The following is a 5923-nucleotide window of genomic DNA, read 5'->3' as shown; positions in this document are numbered from 1 at the left end:
TGAGCCAAGCATGATGTTGATTTCTCCTACTCGATTTCCCTGGAGGAAACTGCACTCCTGATATTTGACACAAGGTGGTGCACTAGGTCAATGAGACTAACAGGTTGCCACAATTGTCAGACTTCTCGAATTCTCTGCTGACCTATGGCAGCTTGAGCATACTATAACAGTCTGCATAGATGGAGGTTCTGAGTCTATGCTCTACCTGCTTTAAGATCCCGAGTTGGACCTTGTTCAACTCAACTGTCTGCAATTAATAAATTTTGGCGTTACAGCAGCGAGAATGTACAGAATAGATCAGAGTAAAAAATGTACATAGCCAAATGTTGGCAGCCAATCTCTGCTACAGTAATATGAGGGGCCTTACCTTGGCTTACCCTTTAATTAGCAGGACCTTATCCCATACTTAGACCTACCAATTTATTTTCGCTTCATCATTTCTACAGAAGAACGAGGGAGGTATGACAGTGGGGGCATGTTTCATGATGGCGTTGTGGAGCATCAGTCAGACTATGAGGTCTTCAACACCCTATTGTGTATGTAGCTAGAGGGGAAGAACAGAGACAGCGAAGACAACAGATGCTACAGTACAATGCTGCTGTGATGAGAGTTAGACTGTAAAGTAGCTCAGACTGGTTCCCTTACATGTGCCTGCCTCTAGAGGCCAGTCCTAGCAACAACCCTACCCCTTTCCCCTGGCCTGTGAAAAATAATTGTCCCCCACCAGATGAAATTGAGGGGTGAGACATTAGATTGACCCCCGTGCATTAGTTTGTGCATGCTGAGTTTTATCCAAAGTGACTTACAATAATTGCATTTAACGTAGGAAGTCAGTGTATACAGTACTACTCACCAGAACTCACAAGTGCATCTCCTTTCTAAAGTGACTAAGAGCATAATCTAGTGCTAAAGGCAAAATGCAAGAGTAACAAATTAAAAATACAATAGGTGCTTTAGAGGGAGGATCCTGGTAGTCCTTCTTGAAGAGGAGTTTTGAGTCTGTGGTGAAAGATGTGCAGCGACTCTGCTGTCCTGACATCAGTGTGTAGTTCATACCACCACTGCAGGGCCAGGACAGAAGAAGAGAAGAGAAGAGAAAGAATCCTCCTGATGTTGTAGAGCAGGAATCTGCAAGAGCTTGTAAACGGATGTGATATGTGCCAAAAACGACAGTTGGTCATCCAGGTTCAAACCCAGATTACTTGCAGTCTGAGTTGGCATCACCACTGTGTCCTCAGTTGTGATGGCCAGGTCGCGGTGCAGGAAGCCCTTTTCTGGAAGGAACAGCAGCTCAGTCTTGTCCAGGTTAAGCTTGAGGTGGTGTGTTGCCACTCTGAGATATCAGTCAAGCACCCAGCTATGCGTGCCTCCACTTGTGTGTCAGAAGGGGGAAATGACTGGACCAGTTGTGTGTCATCGGCATAGCAGTGATAGGAGAAGTTGTGCGAGCAAATGATAGAACCTAGAGATGTAGTGTAGAAAAAGGAGAGGACCCAGGACAGACCCTTGTGGAACCCCTGTAGTCAGACTACGTGGCTCCGACATCGACCCTCTTTATGTCACCTGGTAGGAGCGGCCCGTCAGGCAGGATGCAAACAGGAAGCATGCAGAGCCAGTGATGCCTTTCTCCTCGAGGGTGGAGAGGAGGATCTGGTGGTCTACCGTATCAAATGCTGCTGACAGATCTCGGATTTCATAACGGAGGAGAGTTTGCTATCATAGTGTGGAGTGACCCTGTCGCTGCAAGGAGGGCCATCTCTGTCGAATGGCCAACCTTGGACTGGTGAGGGTCCAGGAGGTTGTTCTGGTGGAGATGCAAAGACAGATGGTTAAAAGTGTTCAAGTGTCAAGAGATGGTTTCTTTGGGATTTGAAAGTGCTCAGGGGCCCTTCTACTTTTTTTTAGACAGTTTAGAGTTCACATTAAATACACACATAAAACACTTAAAACATTTCACATATTCATATTCATGATGAAAATATCATGTTTCCACTCCTTCAGTACCATAAAGGAACATGCATCATAGGTGGGGGCAACATGTTTGCTGTTGCCTCTGGCTTCATCACACACTAATTCCACAAACCCACCCTGTCCTTCACTCCTTCCTTTCTCACCATTATCTTGGGAACCCTGCGCTGTATGAAGTTGATATGCAGTAGGTGGATTGCTCAGGACACTAGGACGTGGCGTGTTGTGTGTGAAGATTTTGGATCAGCGGTTCTGCAAAAACAATCAGTGGCCCGTTCCCAACAGGCCCGCTTCCCAACGGCGACTAGGACCCAGTGTGGAGCTGGGGCCAGGCTGGGTCAGGACACACACAAGACCTGGAGCTGAGTCACTGGAATGGAACTCACTGCTCTGGCATCACCGTAGGAGAGAATACAGTAATACAGAAACAAGTGTGAGGGGTGTTGTTTCATGTAACTTATTGTATGAGTAAATTCATTTTATTCAGTGCATTTATGAAAAATGTAATAATAGCCTTAAAGAATTGTTATGTTATGAGTTGTAGGGGCTTGTGCAGAATGGCCTCGGGCCCCAACAGGCATGCATAGCAACGCGCAGAACGGCCACGCATGCATAGCAACGCACAGAACGGCCACGACAGGCACTGTAGTGTCATAAAAGGCAGCGACCTGGGGGGCGCTTGTGAGAGGGAGCGGTACCTGACTGGGCTAAACAAAAATGCACACACTTAAAGGGCATGTACACTTTTAAAACCGAGTTGAATTGGTTAAGCTCGCTCCTCAATATAAATACCGCCCATCCACGCCTTCCAATCGCTAGCTGGCTAAAGCGGTATTTTATGAGATGTGGTCATGTGTTGACAAGTAGGAGGACATGAGATCAAACCCAATGTGGGCAAGTGAGGGCGGCAAGTGATACTGACAAGTGACACACTGACACTTAGCTGTGACACTTCTATATTACAAAGCAAACTATTAAGTTAGCTACAATGTGGAAAGTTGGACAGCAAAAGTGCTGGGACCAGACCTAGGCCTGTGAACTGCCTCCCCCCCCCACCCCCACTCTTTCTATTTCTCTCTCTCACTTGCCCACTTTCTCTTTCTCCATTTTCTCTCTCTCTCTCTCTCTCTTTCTCTCACTTGCCCACTCTCTCCATCTTTCTCTCCCATGTCACTCCTCCTGCCGTACCCTGTTGCTCTTCCATCCCCCCATCACTCTCTCTCTCTCCCTTTCTCTTCGTTATCCTCTCCCTCTCTCTCCTCCTCTCCCTCTTTCCGTCGCTCCGCCGTTTCCATTCAGGCTCCATCGTGGTACACCCGGTGCTGTCAGGCTGCGACGCCTCCTTTGACCCGCTGGGTCCGCTCCCAGTGCGCCCAGTGCTGTTCCGCTCAGCCCTCCCGTGGTTAGGGCGACCAGTGGGCCAGCGGGCCACACAGCCCTGGCGGCAATCACCATGGACCAGACTCTGTGGAGACATCACCACTGAGGAGCCTGAGTAGACACACACGCACCCACACACACAGACGCACACACATGTGCGCACGCACACGCACGCACACGCACGCACACGCACGCACACAAATATTTGCACAAATCTTTTTCTCTTTTGTCTCTTTCTCGATTTCACATATGCATACCCCCTGCCTGCTATACATAAACACATAAATGCTCACAATTATCAGACAGGAAAATGTACATTTGTCTTTTTCAACCACATCATGTAGCTTAAGCGTGCCAAAGAATCCCTCTAAATATGTTATGTGGAGTGTAAAATATGGGGGAAAGGTATGGTGCCGCAGGCCAATACCTTTAAATCCATAATAGTCAAGAATGGATCCCCCGGTGCTTTTCATTGTTAAACGAGGGTTAATTACGGAGCTTATGTTGTGCAACGCCAGGGGTAGCCTAATTCTCAGAGGACTTTTCGTCTTCTCAGACAGCCTAGATCAAAATATGGGCGCACCAGACTCAGTTATGCGCCCGTATTGTTCCCGCGGGAGACAGCGCACCAGCGGGAGGCCCGTTATCAAAGCAAACATCTTCCCAATTATTAGGTTTACCGCAGCGTGTCATATCCGAAGTGGTGTAACGACCTTCCCTTCTTTTTAAATTTCCCTTTCGGCATAAATAAGTGGGTTGGGTCAACGCAAAGGTGGCAGAGAAAGACGAGAAGTGGCCGTCACGTCAAAAATGACATTCCGTGTTTCACGGTCAGAGAAGCTGAGCGGCCTTCGCGCGTTCCTCACGGGCAAGTGGAAAAGAAGGATTGGTTCTGTTTGAACGGTGATTAGCGCACGGGCCCGAGGGCGTGGGTCCCCAACGGTGGGTGCGACAAATAGATCTACTTGATTCTCTCATTCCGTCCTAAAGTGGGACTTTTTAACTGCGCCTGAAACTATATAAAAGGGGCGGAGAATCCATTTCGCTACTCTTGGGGGTTTTATTTGACTGGAGATAGCAGGAGAGAGAGGTACAGAGAGGCCGTCAGAAGAGCAGCAGTCATGCCTGTAATCGGAGGAGTTGAGAACTCTCAAGCCGCAGGTGGGTCCTCTATTTTCCTTAAGGCTTTTGTAGCAAGATACCTAGATACAAAATGCCATTTTCAAAACCTCTATTTTCTGTTATGCAGAGATCTTCAAATAGTCTATCCAATCTAGAGTTTTTATCTATGCTAGCAATATTAATAGTGATTACAAGACAAAATCTACAAATTGAAATTAATTTAATTTACATTACATTTATTTTATTTTATTATCTTTAAATATATCAATTAACATCAATTATATCGAAGTTTCAATCTGCAGTCCAGTAGCTGATGTTAAACTCGGCTGATCCACATTGCCTCATACTAGATTTATAAAGGGTTTGACTTTTGAAATGTTTGTTTCTTTTGAAATATACTTTTTAATTCTTAACCCCATCTGACTGCTAATGAGATTTATATGTTAGGCTATGAAACAATTTCTAATTTAAATTGAAATTCTTATAGTTATTATTATAGATAATATAGACACAGTTTTCAAAGCAAACTTGCTATGCCAAAATATAAGAATGATATTCTACCCTCTATCCTTATATGACAGATAAACTGTCCACAAACCTAACATGCCACTTACTATACAACTGACAACTATCTAACTAACTAACTGATCTAACTAACTAACTAACTAACTAACTGATCTAACTAACTAACTGATCTAACTAACTAACTAACTAACTAACTAACTAACTGATCTAACTAACTAACTGATCTAACTGCCTATATGGCATCAGGTGGAGGCATGTGTTCTGATGCCTAGCTGTCCTCAGATCCCCCCAGCTACCTAATGAGGTTTGAGCAGAGTTTGGGATCCCCCGCCAGCCTCGACTTATGGTGCCAGTCGTCACCTTTAACCCAGCCGTGTGAGACGGTGGCCCGTGCCAGTATCTGATTTGGCCCAGTGCCTCCCTGTTCCACAGGCTGGACCGCGGCATCGTATTAGGACCAAACTCTAGAGCATCGTCTAAACTGTCAAGAATCTCAATCTCTGTTGGTCAAGTGCATTGTACAAGTATAGCTTTTACTTCAGTACTGCTCTCTTTTTTGCTTTTTTCACTTCCTTCAGAATGGCCCTTCAGGTTTTCGGCATGTTTCACAGTTTAAACTTCAGTAAGGCTTCGTGTGTGTGCCCAGTCCTGTGACGCTAGTATCCCTGCTTGCTGCTTTCAGAGGCAAAGCAAAGCAACATGAGCTCCCAGACAGGGAATGGCCAAAGCCATCAGATCCAGGACCAGAACCATGGACCAGACAATCCTGTCGACGGAGAAGCCCTTCCCATGCCTATCCCCAACCTGGAGGTCCAGTACACCAAGGTGTGTGTGTGTGTGTGTGTGTGTGTGTCTGTGTGTGGTATTTATTTACTAGTTTCCAGCAACAGAGGAAGTCGGGAGGAAACATATTTATTATCCTCATTAT

General features: G+C 46.0%; 1 protein-coding gene across 1 annotated transcript in view; it reads left to right on the top strand.

The window, feature by feature from the left end:
• Window positions 1–5787: 5787 nt before the first annotated feature.
• Window positions 5788–5923, top strand: part of LOC311324754 (aldehyde dehydrogenase 1A1-like) — a gene marked incomplete at its 3' end in the record, with an annotated part of 5755 nt that continues 5619 nt past the window's right edge. The window contains exon 1 of the mRNA XM_084457336.1: window positions 5788–5820. The remainder of the gene's footprint in view (window positions 5821–5923) is intronic.

The sequence above is a fragment of the Borostomias antarcticus genome (genome assembly GCF_949987555.1).
Source record: "Borostomias antarcticus genome assembly, chromosome: 23".
Classification (NCBI taxonomy): domain Eukaryota; kingdom Metazoa; phylum Chordata; class Actinopteri; order Stomiiformes; family Stomiidae; genus Borostomias; species Borostomias antarcticus.
The sequence above is the reverse complement of the archived record's forward strand: the minus strand, read 5'-3'. Positions and strand labels throughout refer to the sequence as shown.